The sequence below is a fragment of the Cervus canadensis genome, chromosome 4, assembly GCF_019320065.1.
Source record: "Cervus canadensis isolate Bull #8, Minnesota chromosome 4, ASM1932006v1, whole genome shotgun sequence".
In the NCBI taxonomy this organism is placed as follows: domain Eukaryota; kingdom Metazoa; phylum Chordata; class Mammalia; order Artiodactyla; family Cervidae; genus Cervus; species Cervus canadensis.
The window spans coordinates 80369591-80386338 of record NC_057389.1 but is presented as its reverse complement, the minus strand read 5'-3'; the positions used below and the strand labels follow the sequence as shown (position 1 = coordinate 80386338).

Sequence of the window (16748 nt, the reverse complement as noted above, 5' to 3'; positions counted from 1 at the left end):
CAGGCAAGAATACTGGAGTGGGGTGTAGTATAATGCACATAGACCTACACTTCTGCGTTTGACTAGTTCTACACCTTAGGTAAGTGACTTCACCTCTTGGAGTTACTATGAGGGGTAAATGAATTAATATTTATAAAACACTTGTAATCTTAGGTATACATGCAAGACTTTGAATAAAAAAAAATCTCTCCTAGGAAATGACACACGAGCTTTTTTCAGCCAATAACCTAGTATTTATATCTCTTTTCTTAAAAGTGATGCTGTCAACCCAGCCATTAAAATGGCAGGACATTATCTTTCCTATTTTAGGAGCCACGTGATTCTTCTTTAGACCCAGGGTCTGGTCTTGTATTATTGTTGTTCAGTTGCTAAATTGTGTCTGGTTCTTTGCCACTCCCATGGACTGCAGCATGCCAGGCTTCCGTGTCCTCCCCTGTCTCCCAGAGTTTGCTCAAATTCATGGCTGTTGAGTCAGTGATGCTATCTATCTCATCCTCTGCTGCCTCCTCCTTTTACCTTCGATCTTTCTCCACATCAGTGTCTTTTCCACTGAGTTTACCTCTTCACATCAGGTGGCCAAGGTTTTGGAGCTTCAGCTTTAGCATCAGTCCTTCCAGTAAATATTCAAGGTTAATTTCTTTTAGGATTGACTGGTTTGATCTTGTAGTCCAAGGAACTCTCAAGAGTCTTCTTCAGCACCACAATTCAAAAGCATCAATTCTTTGGTGCTCAGCCTTCTTTGTGGTCCAGCTCTCACATCCATACATGACTACTGGACAAACTATAGCTTTGATTATACAGACCTTTGTCAGCAAAGTGATATCTCTGCTTTTTAATATGCTGTCTAGGTTTATCACAGTTTTCCTTCCAAGGAGCAAGTGTCTTTGTATTAACTGGAGAAATCGGAAAAGTTATTAGATTATTTTTGCCTTCTCTCCTACTCCCCAGCTGCCAGTCAATCAAAAATTGCATGTTGGCAACAATAAATATTCTAGTACACTTGAACCAGAGCTAGCTGGATGGGGCCAAGACATTGTGCCTATAATCCAGTTGGGCTGATAACCTCATTTCAGCTGACTCAGTGGAACTTTGACACTAAACTAAATCTAGAAATCAAGAAGCCCTTCTTGGAGGCTATTTAAAACAGCATGTTAGCGTGTTGGCACTAAGGTTCTAGAGAGCTCTGTTTATACATTTTCTTGGTTCTGACCTTGAAAATCTAATCAGGACCTATAACTGGGGGCTGTTTTAGCTGTGACCTCCTTGTCAAACGGCACAAAATTTATTTGACTTGCCCCAATAAACTCAATACTCCTTTTAAAGATTCTAAATCAAGTGACCTCTTAATTTAGGTGTCTTGCTGCTTGACATCTACTTCCAGAAATTCATTTTTGTAGAGTGCCATGAATATTTAGCTCACCACCACATTCCTTGGGATTTTCATTTCAGAACTTCTCTGCAGAGGAGGAAATATAATTAAATAATAAACAAAGGAGGCGAAGATTTTCAAGCCCAATAGCAAAAGTTAAAAAGAAGCCTATTTCTCCTTTCCAGAAACTTTGTGGAACCTCCCCAGCTTGATATTGCAGCTCTTTCCAGGGCAGCTGGCTTCCCAAAGTAAGAAAATCTTGCTTCGAAATGGGCTGTATCCAGCCCATTTTTTTTTTTTAAACTGGTCTCTCCCCAGTAGAGAAGACTTTTTCCTTGGCAAAAACCCCAGTGTGTGTATGCATAATAGCTAACAAAGGCTGGGGTTGGGGGTGCATGCATGTCAGATAACACACATGTGTCAGGTCATGCAGTGAACCATTGCAGGCTCAGAGAGGCACATGTATCCCCACACAGAGGTTTCTTCAGAGCCACGGGTGTCAGGCTGTAGATGGACTCTTGGATCTCAGACCACTGTCATTAAACAAGGAAACAAGGCAAAAGACCTTGAGAATGTGTGAGGTGCTCTGCAAGATTTAGGGCCTTGCCTACAAAAACTTCACCCAAACGGTCACTGGTGGTGAAATTTTCATTGCACAAATGGAATGTGACATTTTTCAGAGTTAATGATGATTGAACAAGTTGAAAGTGAAAGGCGGGCCTTCTCAAGCTGGGGGAGGCTGGCCGTTTGATCATCCGATGGCGAGATGAACTTGCTGTTTGACCACAGGCAATAAAAAGAAGTTGTCTTTGGTTTCTCAGCTGGAGGACAAATGAGAACCAGGTGCAGGCAGATTTTTAAACAAATGACATTACTAATTGACTTTTCTCTTCTTACCAAAGGGCAAGTTTATTCACAGTGAGCATTGCTTCTCAATATGTTTACTTCAAGATGAAAATGAATCTTTTCAGCAAATCAGCAAAACCTGCCTATTTGGGTTTAAGCATTAGGAGTATTGTTACTTTATTTATCATTTTCCCTCTTTAATTGCTTTAATCATTACTTTATTTACCAGTTGATTCTGCCTTCTCATTAAAGCAAGAAAATTCCATAACATTTCATTTCAAAATCAATGTGATAGTAACAACTCCCATTGCTAGAGGAAGCGGTTTAAAAAACCATTTATAAATTTTATTTGTCAGCATCCAGACATTACATCAGTCGGAATTGCTTAACTCCTCAGACTCCCATTCTTTAGTAAACTCTCAGTCCTTCATCCACCGCAAGCCTTCATCTTCCTCAATCCCATTCTGAAGATACTTCTTCTCCTATTGTTTCTTACACTCTCTGCAGCCAGCAGCTGGATGTTCATTTTTTAACAGATCAGGAACCCAAAGCTATCTTCTACACAGGCTGCTATTTAAAGTCTTTCTTCCCTCTCCTTGCAAAGAATGAGTTTCTACTCAAAATGGCCAAGTCAATAGACTGATTATTAATAGTATCTCCAAACTGGGCATGACTTCTCCACTTTCCACTGACCATCTGGGTGACATACCTGTTTCTCTGAGCTGCAGTGTGGAGGGTGAACTGCAGATTCTCCCTGATCTCTTTGGTCTCTAAAAGGATCAAATTCTTGTGCAAAAAAAAAAAAAATTCTACACTTAAAATCAGCCCACTGTAAGGTGAGTAAATTATATTATGTTGGCCAAAAAGCCCATTCCGATTTTTCTATATGCTATCACAGGAAAACCCAAATAAACTTTTGGACCAACCCAGTGCCTCAGTAAGTTGCTGTGTGTATCTACTTACCTACCTACCTAGATGGCGAGACTAATTCTTTTAGTCTTTTTAATTCATCGCCAGTTTTATACCCTAAATATTTTCTTGGTGCTAAGTAAGCTAGTATAACAAGTTAGTTTCAACCCAAGAGAGTTGGTTGGGTTTAATCAATTATGGGTGGATTTCCTCTATGGTCCAGCTAGTGTAAATCTCCTAAGAGATCTGTGTCTACTTGGGCAAAGTTTGAAAGGAAGGCATTCGAACTGTCCATGGCAAAAAGGAAAACAGACATAACCCATTTACATTTCATACCTACCCAGCCAGCACTTCTCTCAGGAAGGCTACGTATTTTTGTTGATGATGGAAAATGTGTCCAGTGGCAATCTGTCACATGAATTAGCCCCAAGAATATTGACCTGGTAGAATGCAGTAAATAGACATCCACTAACCATAAAAGGATTCACGGAATAACCAGCCTGGGTGGTTTTATGGTCTCCTCTCTACTCATTTTCAGTTTTCCTCATTTCCGTCTGTAAGATGAACTCTAATACCATTCTTTTATAAGGGTGAAATACAGCAAAGCAATAAAAATAGCACAATTTGTTCCCAAAAATGTGTGCCTTGACTTCCGCCTTTTGCCGTGATTGCATATCTGATTGAGCAGTTTGCCAAGGAAGTCCAGCTCATTATGTGCAGATAGCGTGCTTACAACATCAGCTTCTAGGATGGGAACATGTGCCACTGGGCTTTCCTAAGACGTATATCAGTAACACCTGCCCTTGCCCAGGAAATTCATGAGGTAATAGATCAGCTCAACAATGTCAAGATTAAAATGAAACAGCCAGGAAATGGTGGAAATCTGCTGGAAAGGTTTCCTAGGATCTGATCTGTCTCCAAACAGGAAAACATGGTGATTTTTCACAGAAGGAGTGATTAGGTTTCTGTATTCCTATTTCCTTTACACAAGCCCAACTGATTGATAGGAATTGTATGAACAATTTAAAAGCTGTTCCCGGTTGAGTCTGAGGTTGAGCTAAATTGAAACTGAGAGTGTTTTCACACATATCAGTTACTCAGAATAATGGAATGTAAAGCTTGGGAGATGAGGATTAAAGACTTTTTTTCCCAAACTTTTCATTTATAATTTTTTAAGTCACTGGAGGAAAATGGTTTTAAAGTGTGCCTAGGATTCAAAGTCATCTTCAGCTATACAAAAGAGAGCAGGGTTGAACTGCTGTGAAGAAATGACTTTGTACCTTGGCACTTGGCTATTTAATAGATTTGAGACTTCACTGAAACCCTCCTACTATGTTTCTGTCAGGCTTGGGAAAGGATGTTACTCACTTCATCGTAGTGGGTTTGGTTTTGTTTTGTTTTTTTTACTCTATTTTATATTGGAGTATAGTTGATTAACAATGTTGTTAGTTTCAGGGACACAGCAAAGTGATTCAATTATACATATACATGTACCTATTCTTTTTCAAATTCTTTTCCCATGTAGGTTATTACAGAGTATTGAGTAGAGTTCCCCGCGCTATACAATAGGTCCTCATTGGTTATCTGTTTTAAAATACAGCAGTGTGTACATGTGTATTCTTCTAGGTGAAAATGTGCTGGCATGCTGCAGTCCATGGGGTCGCAGAGTCAGACATGACCAAGTGACTGAACAACAAGTTTAAAATGTGAAGTTTTGGTTTCAGAGTGTTCGTTTTCATCAGCAAACCCCTGTAGCCTTGGGATAATTAAGGAATGACACCAGAGAGGATAGGAACTGATCGAGGAAGCTTCCCAGGCATGAGGACCCCCTGCGTCCTCAAAGGAAGGTGGGCAACCTCCCCTCTGCATTCTAGCCAGTGAGCAAAGCACAGCCCAAGAGTAAGGTGGCCGGACTGTAATCACAGCATGTGATAGGCCGTCACAAAGCCTCTGTTCATTAAACAGACGGATAAATGGAGAATCTTCCTCCCAACTGCAAACCATATATCATATTTGGAGCCTGTGGTGGTACATCAAAGAGAATGACCCTTTGCCCTTCAGTTCAAGACAGACACAGTTGGAGAAGGGCTTGTATAATACAAACCAGCACCACTGCTTTGAGCCACACAACAAATGTGGTGATTCTGACAAATTCTGCCTGCCTTCTAGTCATCAGTCCTCCATCAGGTTTTCAGGAAGGCAGGTGGCAGGAGCCCTGTTCCACCGGCAACCAGTGAGGAGAAAACGTGTGCTTCAGAGCTTGGCCAGGAGACGCTGACCAGAGTTAGAGGAGGGAGACTGGGAGTGGGGAGGGTCAGGCCGGCTGGGAAGATCCATGCCCAGCTGGCCTTTGTCAAGCTTTTTGGAGTGCAAGCTCTGGGCAAGCAAAGCCTTCAGCATGGTCTGCCGGGGAAGAGATGGTCTTGCCCATGTGGTAGATGAAGACCCAGGTTTGATCCCCTGGAGAAGGCCATGGAAGTCCATCCAGTATTGTTGCCTGGAGAACTCCATGGCCAGAGGAGCCTGGTGGGCTACAGCCCACGGCGTCACAAAGAGTTGGACACAGAGTGACTAACACTCACTCACGTGAGGTCAAAATCCCTGCAAGGAGCAAGGAAGGTCTCAGGTACTGCTCTCAGGGCTTGCTCTCCTCCTGTGTTCTGGAGGGATGAGGAAAAGCCACATGCTGTGTCTGAGCGGTGGGGTGGGGAATGGATTTACCTGAATCCACGTGGAGCTCCCACTTCCCTCCCTCCTGTCCACCAAGCATGGGGCCTCAGCTTCCCCAGGGCTGATCAGGCCCTTCCTCTCCAGCCCTGTCTCCCGGAGGCAGCTCTTCTAGCCACTTCAGGCCAGGTTGAGGCTCCCAAAGCCAAGAGCAAAGGAAAGGTTACATAACAGAAAGGGGGCGTGGTGAGGGACTTTTTGTGTCTGTTTTTCAGAGAACACAACAAAAGCCCCTCACACTGAGTGACATCTGTGCTGGTGACTTTTCCTAGCAGGGCTTAACACCCCGGCTGCGGCTGCAGTTATAGAACCATGAGACAGCCAGCTGGCCGCCCACCGCCTCAGTGAGAACCTGAACAAACCATTCCTCCTCTGAATGCATCAGTCTTCTCCCCAGTAAAACAGAGCAGAACTAGCCAACGGGTGACCTCATTCTTGCACACAGGTGTGCTTTATTGAATTAACACTCTTTTTTTAAAAATTGAATGCCTTCAGGTTGGACATGCATGCACTGTCTAGTTCCCGAGGGTCTTGCCTTTTGCTTAGTCCCCCCCAGTCCTCTTCACCCTCTGCAGCATGTGCCTGCTTCTTACATTTGAGATTCCAAAATTGGGTGGCATCCCCTACCTTTAAAACCTAACATTAGACAGTGTATTAAAAAGCAGAGACATCACTTTGCTGACAAGTCAGGTCCATACAGTCAAAGCTATGGTCTTTCCAGTGGTCATGTATGGATGTGAGAGTTGGACCATGAAGAAGGCTGAGCACCAAAGAATGACGCTTTCAAACTGTGACGCTGGAGAAGACTCTTGAGAGTCCCTCACACTGCAAGGAGATCAAACCAGTCAATCCTAAAGGAAATCAACCCTGAGTACTCATTGGAAGGACTGATGCTGAAGCTTAAGCTCCAATACTTTGGCCACCTGATACGAAGAGCTGACTCATTGGAAAAGATCCTGATGCCGGGAAAGATTGAGAGCAAGAGAAGAGAGTGGCGGAGGATGAGACGGTTGGATAGCATCCCCAATTCAGTGGCCATGAACTTGGGCAGGCTCCAGGAGATGGTGACGGACAGGGAGCCATGGCATCCATTGAGTTGCAGAGTCAGACGTGACTTAGCAACTGAACAACAACCCCACCTTTAAAAGAATTTGCCAATGGTATGTGATTTCTTGCTACCAACATCTTTCTCCCAAAGTAGTACAGACTGAACTTAATGATCTCCTCCCATTGTCCCCACATTATGAGTGAGCTGAAATGGCTGGTTCAAAATCACACAATTAATGAACCAGTAAGAGAGTACTAGCACAGGCACTGGTGAGAACTACCGTGCACCGCAGCATGCCTTGGTGTTGGCCAAGCACTTCCTTGCCTTCCTTGTCACCAGCCTCCCTATCCTTTGTCCAGTAGTTGAGATGACCTGCCTGATGACTGAAGTCTAGAGATGCTTAATCCTACAGTTGTTCGGCTTTGGATTTTTCCTCTTGATTCTGGTGGCTAATTTGGCAGTTGCTTCGTTACTTAAAGCTTAGTTACAAAGAAGCTGTTTTAAGGTATCTATTAAATTCACAGCTTGCTTCATTAAAAATCACTTCATTAAAAAGGCAAGCCAACTGAAGTGTTCACATGGCCATGCCAGATGGAAGGGAGCTAACTGCCTGGTGCCGGGGTGTTCAGCCCATCCAGTGCTGGGAAAGGACTAATTTGGAGGGGAAATCCTGTTCCCTGCACAAAAAGAATTACAGGACCGACTCTAGCCTTTTCAGTTGTATTGATACTTGCAGTGACTTGGGTTGAAATACAAATCAGAAATCATGCTTTCAAAAGGACCTTTCTCAGACCTCCCTCATGGCTCATGTGAATAAGAATCCACCTGCCAATGCAGGAGACACAGGTTTGATCCCTGACCTGGGAAGATCCCACATGCCTCGGAGCAATTAAGCCCGAGTGCCACTACTATTGAGCCAGCAAACTGCAACGACTGTGCCCACGTGCTGCAGCTGCTGAAGCCCATGCTCCTCGACGAGGAGCCACCACAAGAAGCAGCCCAAGCACCGCAACAAAGAGTAGCCCCTGCTCACCACAAGAGAAAGCCCGTGCGAAGCAACGAAGATCCAGTGCAGCCAAAAACAAATTAATTCCATTTTTAAATATAAATTTTAAAAAAGGACCTCTCTCAGTCCTAGCAGCTGCCTTCAACGTCTCCCCATCTGAGGGTCCCTGGAACAGAGGCACAAAGATGCAAAACACTAGGTATTGGTTCACACAACTTTTTGATTTTAATTATTCTATGTTATAACACATAGAGAGGACGGGAAAAAATATATATATATAAACAGTTGTGTATCCACCACCTAGAACTAACGAATGTCACCATTTTGTGAGTGGCACTTCTTTTAAATATCAGCCTCTTGAGGGGGCAGGGAGAAAATGTCTGTAGTCGTCACTAACTTGGGTTTCTTTGATGGCTTAAATGGTAAAGAATTTGCCTGCAATGTGGGAGACCCAGATTCGATCCCTGGGTCAGAAAGATCTCCTGGAGGAGGCATGGCAATCCACTACAGTATTCTTGCCTGAGGAATTCCATGGACAGAGGAGCCTGGTGGGCTATAGTCATGGGTTGCAAAGAGTCAGACACAACCAAGCAACTAACACACTTGTCACTAACTCATCCTCGGGTAGTATCAAAAACAGGAGAAGACTGAGCCTGTATCCCTGAAGCACATCTGGGCCAAGAACAAGCAAACAGAAGGAGACAGATGATCTTGAAAAATCCCAGCCCCTTTGAGCTCCCTCCACATGTAAGAACAAATAGTACAGTAGTGCTGGCCACCAAAGGGTCCACTTCTTTGAAAGGCAGACAGTTGGAAGCTATCATATGGGAGTCTGGGGGGTTGTCGGGGGTAAAGGAGAAAGTGTCCCTGGGCAGCTGGCCAGAGAGCTTTGTAAAGGCGAGTGTGATCAAGAAGCAGTGAAATGTCACTGCGTAACTACACCAAGTAATCATCTCTCCCCTAAGTCCTGCTGAAATAACAAGGCACAGTTAGCCCAGAGGAGCGGCCCTGTGCTGGTGAAAGCACCAGGTTGAACTGAAGGGAAACATAAATTGCATGAGCCCTGGTGCAAATTTCAGACACAGAGTTATCAGATATGCATAAAACTCCACACTGAGGGCATCTGCCTGCCCTCCTCTTGCCTTTTCAGTTTTAAGTGTCAACACCTGACACTTTTAGCTCCAAAGAAAGAATACACATTTTGAAATACATAATGGTCTGAAATATTGTGAGCAGTAAATGATTATGGTTAAATGGTGCCTAATGGACAATTACATTCGAATGAGCCAAGTAGAGAAGTATCTTCAGTTAGGCAGTAGGAGCCCAGTGGTCATTTATTCACTGAATAACACCCTTCTTTGCCCATTTATGCTAAGATCTCCATTTTCTAGCATAGACACAGATCTTGACATGATATTCCAATCCAGTGGCATTCATTAATTTCACTTTGAATCCATCTGTTTTTATCCTTAAGATATTCACACCCCAGAGTTATCTCTTCTTAAATTATTTAACCATTTCCTAGTTCAAGGAGAGATGTGTATGCTGTACATTTTATATAGCCATCTTATTTCAGTGTATCTGGTATCCTATAATAGATATTATCCCATTTTATAGATAAAGAAGCTGAGATTCTGAGATGTAGTCACTCTTCAGAGATCTTAAAGACTTTTGGCCACAGGGCAGTAAGCAGAGAAGGTAGAAGAAGAATTTAGGTTCCTCTGGCTCCAGAGTCCATGCACTTGCCACCATACCTGGCTTCTTCCTTCCTGGCTCAAGAGGTCTTTCTTCCACTTGTTCACTGACATGTTAACACACAAGCACACACAGAACTGAGGGCTTCTTTACCAACAGCCAGAGTTTCTAAGGGACTATATGTACTTTAGAAAGGGAAGCATGAAAAAAGTGATGACTAAAGCCCTGATGTGCCTTTGACATTGACCCCATCTATTAAATACAGAGCTGTTGGTGAGGAGGGAGAGAGAAACAGGCAGAGCAGAGAGGATTTTTAGGGCAGTGAACCTATTCTGCATGATACCACAATTGTGGCTATGTGTCATTATACATTTGTCCAAACCCACTGAATATACACCAAGAGTGATGTACATTTATGCTGCTGTAAACTATGAACTTTAGGTAACAATGTAGGTGCATCAATTGTAACAAATGTAGCACTCTTGATGTGAGGCTGTTGATAGTGCTGGAGGCAGGGGATATATGGGGACTCTGTACTGTGCCCTCAATTTTTCTGTGAATATAAAACCACCTCTAAAAAATGAAGTGTATTAAAAACACAACAACAATGAGCTGTGCCAGACTAGGTGCTGGGCAGGTGGAATGGCATTTCTTCTCTGTGCTTCTGATGCTCTGGGCTTGTTGGGAAGCAAAGCTTGGCGGTACACCACCCTATTAGAAGCCAGAGAAGTCATTCTTCATTTCCAAGGGACTTTATATGCCCTGCCTTTCTCTCTTTTCATCTAGTTACTCTTTCTCTGCATTTGTCTTCATTTCCATGAATCATAATATCACTCACTTCTTCCAAGGTCTCTACTAGGAGAGATGTTATTAGAAAGCTTGGTGAACCCCAAATGATTAAGAGCCTTTTCCCTCCTTTCAGGAGCAGGTTGTGAAGGTTAATTGCTTATAATATGGTTGTACACACGTGTGAGGTGAATTTCTTTAAACACTGTCATCTACATAACTCAGATTGGTGAAACTGATTTTGCAACTCATGAAGGAAAACACTGGTCTTTCTCTTGAATTATTTATATAATTGCCTCTGTTCTTTGCTTCCATTTCTTGACAGGTGCAGCAAATTTGGGGAAAGATAAGAAAAACCCTGTCAGGTCTTGTGGCTTTGTGTTCCTCCTCCATTGTTCACTAAACGTATATTCCCGTGCAGTGCCTCGTGGCTGCCTGCCTTCATTCATAAAGAAATAGGGACCCTGTGAGATTGCCTGGGATAAAATTGTTTCTTTGCAGCCCATTATTACAAAGCTAGAGGGATAGGTTTATGCTGTGATGGATATATAAGAGCAAAGTTATATTTGTGTGTGTCTAACATGAAAGAGAAAGAAAAACACTTTTAAAGCTTTTAGTTTAGAATACTGAAACACGGGCTTAATTCTTAGGTGTGCTACTTATTAAAATGTGTAAAATAAAATAAAATGTGTAAAAGATCTTGTTTGTAAAGACTGAGGTCAGATTAAAAGAAGAAAATGAAATATTTTCTAATCATTATTTTATCATCACTTCATCTCCAGCAATGCTATTAGAGACAGAAAGTTGGCATAAATGGTGAAGTTCAAACTCTTTTAGGGCTCTGAGGAAAAATGGCTAATGTAGTATATATGAAATGCTGCTGGCAGGTAGGAACTGCAGGAAAGTTGTAAAATAGAATATATAGGCATTAAGGACTTATATCTGTGTAGAACCAATAAAAGCAGAAATCAGGAGATGAAGAGAAAATATTCGCCATCCTAGAAATTTATGCAACCTCTCCTAACACTGTGCTTACTTTGAAAGGCTAGCTCTTTGCATTAACGCTGGTAGATGATGGGAGAAAAGGGATGAGAGATGAAAGTACTAAAACGGCTCTAATATTTTTCTAAACACTGGCTCATCTGCTTAAAAGCTATGACTTTAATGTTGAAACCCAGAAGTCATTCGTTCATCAAAATATACACATTTTCAGCTGTTTGTAAGACATACCTGACAGATACATATATCTGAAGAAATAACCCTATTAGATGAAGTTGTGACAAGGTGGAAAGAAATACCTGCAAATCAGAATTGATGCAGGAGAAGGGATTCTTTAGGGAAATCTACAGGCTACTTCAGAATATTTTTACCAAGGGTGTTTCTCAGTCTCAGATTTTTAGAACACTTATTCAGATACAATTCATATACCATATAGTTCACAGAAATTTTAGAACATTTTCATCACCTGAAAAAGAAACATCACACACTTCAGCCCTGACTCCCCAGTCCTCATCTCTCTCCCTTCACACCCTCCCCCAGCCGTAGGCAACCAGGAATCTATTTTATATCTCTGTGGATCGATCTGCCTGTTCTGGATATTTCCTATAAATGGAACCCTGCAGTTGAGACTGGCTTCCTTCATGCAGCATAGGGTTTGCGAGGTCCAATGTCAGAATTTATAGAAAACATATCTTAAGCTTCCTTGCTATCATTTTTTACTCCTTCTGCACTTTCTATTTACCTTAACATACTGCTTCCTCTCCTACTTGCTGTCATTTACTGAGTCTTTAGCCTATGCCACTGTTCTAACCTGTACTGCTTTCCTGTTCAACTATTTGTATATACAAACTTCTCCTTTTTTTTTTTGGCTGCACTGGGTCTTCATTGTGGCAGAGGTTCAGTAGTTGCATTGTGCAGGCTTAATTGACCTGCAGCACGTGGGGTCAAACCTGCATCCCCTGCTTTGGAAGGCGGATTCTTAATCACTGGACCACCAGAAAAGTCCCCAACCTTCTCCGTTTTAGAAAGGAAGAAAGTGGCACAGAGATGTGGATGGTTTATTCCCCTCTTAAAGTTTTGCCTTTTCCATATCAATATTTATGTGATGAAACCCTGTTCACTTTTATTGGGCAGAAATAATTATGCATTGATTTTATGTTGTCTGAAATTTTGCCATCTTTGCCCAGTAAAAGTCTTTTTTTTTTTTCCCTTAAGCCTTTTAATTTAGATGTTTTCATGATTCTGCTGCCCTACAACCACACAATTTATTTTTTAAATATCACAGTTTGTGCCCTAGGTTGATTTTTGTCTTAAATCTGGGTCTAAGGAGAGATTATGGATTCTCAGAAGGTAATCAACATCCTACTGCCCATATTCTGAAATTCATCAAAGCTCAGAAAGCTGGACCAGACCAAAGAGTGTCTTGAGACAGTTTAGGAAAACGCGCTGGAACAGTACTGCTTCCCCTCAGTCATGTTTGAAAATAGGATCAAGGCTTGAATTCTCTCCCCTGAAATGCACAGACACCCCGTGTTCACATAAAGTCACAAAGGGGTCACAGATGTTCTGAAGCCCTGCGCCCAGGGTCAAACATCCTTGACCTACACAAACAGTAATATAGGCTGCAAGGGAACATGTAGACTGTCCAAAAGTGTCTCTTGCCCCCTTAAAAGGGAAACTTCTCATTGCTTCACTGCAAATTCCTTCTTCTGTGAGGAGGCCACATTATAATTCTGCAGATATCCACAACAGTGGGTATGATTTGCTAGTGGTAAGGGGACAGCTGTTGATTCAGTTCTGCCCACACACAGCACTGGGCTGGTTATTAACTTGGGTCCTCCCATGGCTGGCTTGGTTCTGCCACAGGGACACATGTCTCAGGGTCACTCAAGCTAGAAACGTCCCCTGGTTGAGGTCGAGCTTTCCCACAGACAGCAGCTGTGTCCTTCCAGCCGGTCTCCTGCTTGGCCTTCTGTAAACGCCAGTCCCTGACATCATGACCCCTGACATCCAGCCGTTGCCACTACTCCTTAAGAATGTCTTCCCTGAAGGCAGCCATGGGAGATTTGTAGCAAAATGGCCTACAAACACTGAACATAATCAAAACAACTCATGCCAAAAAAGGAAACTGGCACCCTCCCCTCATGTAACGCCGTGGTGTATTTTTCCATGGCAGTCTGATGTAGTGGGACCCACTCCTGATGAAGGATATCTGAAGAGCCCAACATGTGTGTGCTCAGTCATGTGTGACTCTCTGCGACCCCATGGACTGTAGCCCACCAGGTTCCTCTTGTCCATGGTATTTTTCAGGCAAGAATACTGGAGTGGGTTGCCGTGCCCTCCTTCAGGGGATCTTCCCCACCCAGGGATGAAACCCAAGTCTCCCACATGTCTCCTGCATTGGCAGCTGGGTTCTTTACCACCGTGCCACCTGGGAAGCCCCCTGAAGAATCCAAGGGAACCAGAAAAACAGGTGACTGGGGTGGCCTGGACAGAAAGAGGGAGACTCTTTTATTTGGATGTGAGGAGGCTAAGGAAGGGCATGTCTGAAATCGTACAGATCATGAAAAACTTTGATAACATGAGCATGGAATTCGTAGCATAATCCAAATTACTTAGATTGTGGGCTGGTGGGCTCCCTTTGAAATTTGAGGGCAGGAGTGCCGAACAAAAGTAAAGAGGTTCCGCCAAATACTGCAACTTGTAAACTTAAGCCATTGTCTCAAGTGGCTTGAAGGATTCCAGATCCATTGGTTGCTAGGATGTGTCCAATGTCAGCAAGATCAGACAAGCCCTAAATATTTGGGGAATTTTTTGGCAGCAAAACACTGGACTGTAAGCACTGTGAATCTGAAAGTTCCTCTATTCTCATAGTTGTCCGTCTAGCAGAGAGTTCCTCTTCTCAAAGTATTCCCATCCTTGCTGACTTTGGGAATATATGGTCTTGGTGAGAATGTCTCTTCCATCCTTTATTTTGCACATGGATCATATTTCACTGAAATTCCTCCACCACACTCTGCTTGGAGAGTTTTCATACTCATATTCTTAATACGTGAGGGTTTTTCAATGTGGTCCCATTTTGAGGATCTGCTTGTAAATTTGATTTCTCCTTCTATATTCCTTTAAACATCCCCGATTCTCAAAATAGGTATTTATTATTCTTATACATGTTATTTGTCATATTCTCATACTTTGTCCAGTGTTCCATTGAGGGTCTTTACTTGGTACCCTGTCATGGCACCATTTACTCTGTGATCCTGTCTTTCCTTTGAAAGTAATTATTTAAAGCTCCAGAATCATGGGCTCCAACCACAGGCCAGCAGAAGGGGTGTTAGATGCCAGCAATTTCACCAACTGGAGGGCCAGGGGTCCCATAAGAGCTCCAGGAACTTGGAGCTGCTATATGTGTCCTATTTGTAATAGATTACACAGTATAAAACCACTATCTTCCGGAGTAACCATTTTTATTGTTGGCCGTATGCTTTTTATTAATTTCATCTGCAAATTTCTGTTTTCTTGCTCTTCCTGCTCTCTTGGTTGTTTATCTCATCTTATGTTTCTGGCTTTATATGGACCACATATACCACATAATTCTGCAGTATCTTCTTGTATTTTGGATAAACAATCTGCATTTGGCTGTGATCACTTCTACACAGTGATATAAAATAGAGAAAAATGACTCCCCGTTTTACTTATATCTGAAATTGCAAGTGAATATACAAAATTATTTTGCCATCTAATCCTGCTGTGCTGCTAATCTTGTCTTTGGAAAATTTCAAACCATTGGTGTAAGTGTGTGTAGCAGTTGTTCAAATAATGCTAAAGCCAAATTATAATGTTCCAGACACAAATATAGTAATTTATGGAGCATTATAGCCCTTTAATTGACTTATTGGCCTGAGTCCTCCAGGGAGCATCACAGATCTCTAGGGTGTCCTTGAATATGATGTATACTTCAGCCAATTCATAGCTGTGAAGGCCAGAACAACTGCTAAGCATGCGTCTAGGACAAAAATTACTTTACTGGATTTGATCAGAAGAGTCATGGGGAGTGATTTTATATATGTGTGTATATATTTCAGTTAAACTCATCTGATTTAAAAGCGATCTGATAAAAGCGATCACCAAGTTAAGAAGGATTTATGTATTTCTTCAACTAACATTTATCAAACACAAATATTTTAGAAAATGGGATAGAAATGTGAACAGGCTAGAACACTCTGTACTAACAGAGTTTACCTGCTAGGAAGGATGACGGAATAAAAACATAAATAAAAAGATTATTTCTGATAGTGATGCAAGTTATGAAGGAAGACACAAGCTGCTATGTTACAGGATGACTGAGGAGAAGGAATTTGGGGGTTTGTGAAGGCCTCTCTGAAGAGGTGATGTATGAACAGAGGCATGTCCCATGAGAAGGAGCTAGATGTGGGAAGAGTGGCAGGCAGAAGGAGCCGCCACTGCAAAGGCGCTGAGCCAGGCCAGCTGAGTGTTTCTGAAACAGGAAAAAAAGAAACAACGCTGCAGAGGAGCACTGTCTGAGGGGCCAGAGGAGCCAGGTTTCAAGGCGCTTCAGCTTTTCCGTCATGGATCCTATAGGCAGATCCAGTCTGCCTGTGGATCTCCTCTCAGAATCATGTTTTTCATCATGTAAAATACAGGCCTCCCCAAATGGCGCTAGTGGTAAAGAAACTGCCTGCCAATGCAGGACATGTAAGAGACAGGGGTTCAATCCCTGGGTCTGGACGATCCCCTGAAGGAGGGCCAGTATTCTTGCCTGGAGAATCCCCTGGACAGAGGAGCCTGGTGGGCTATAGTCCATAGGATCGCAAAGAGTCGGACCCGACTGAAGTGACTTAACACACACAAGATAAAATACATAGGAATGCAAAGAAAACCAATTACATTATAATACAGCTATAAAAATATTTAAAAGACAAAGCTGTGACATAAAATATAGATGCTGCTTCAACATGTCTTGTAGCAGATCTAATGACTATGAAGTATAATTTGTCAAAATACCTGCAACAGTTTTAGTGTGAGATATCTGTGGTTTCTCTAGGTGACGGTCACAGGTACTGCTCACATCACTAAGATTTTCTGCATAACTCAATGAGATACTAAACTTCAGTTAGAGGCCGTGAAAATAAAGATGTGATTTTTTTTCCTCCCGTCAAAAAATCACAGATCCCATGAATCATATCCTTGGACCCCTTTGGGTCTGTAGAGCCCAGGGTACACACAGTGGGGCTACAACATGCAGGCTTGGTGGGCCACAGCGAGGCATGAGACTCACTGCAATGGGAACCCACTGGGGAGTTTTAAGCAAAAGAAGTGATGTGATCTTGCTGCTTTTTATATAG

General features: G+C 42.5%; 1 protein-coding gene across 1 annotated transcript in view; it reads left to right on the top strand.

The window, feature by feature from the left end:
- Window positions 1–16748, top strand: part of MARCHF3 (membrane associated ring-CH-type finger 3) — a 145441-nt gene that overhangs the window by 111866 nt on the left and 16827 nt on the right. The gene's annotated exons all lie outside the window — the stretch shown is intronic.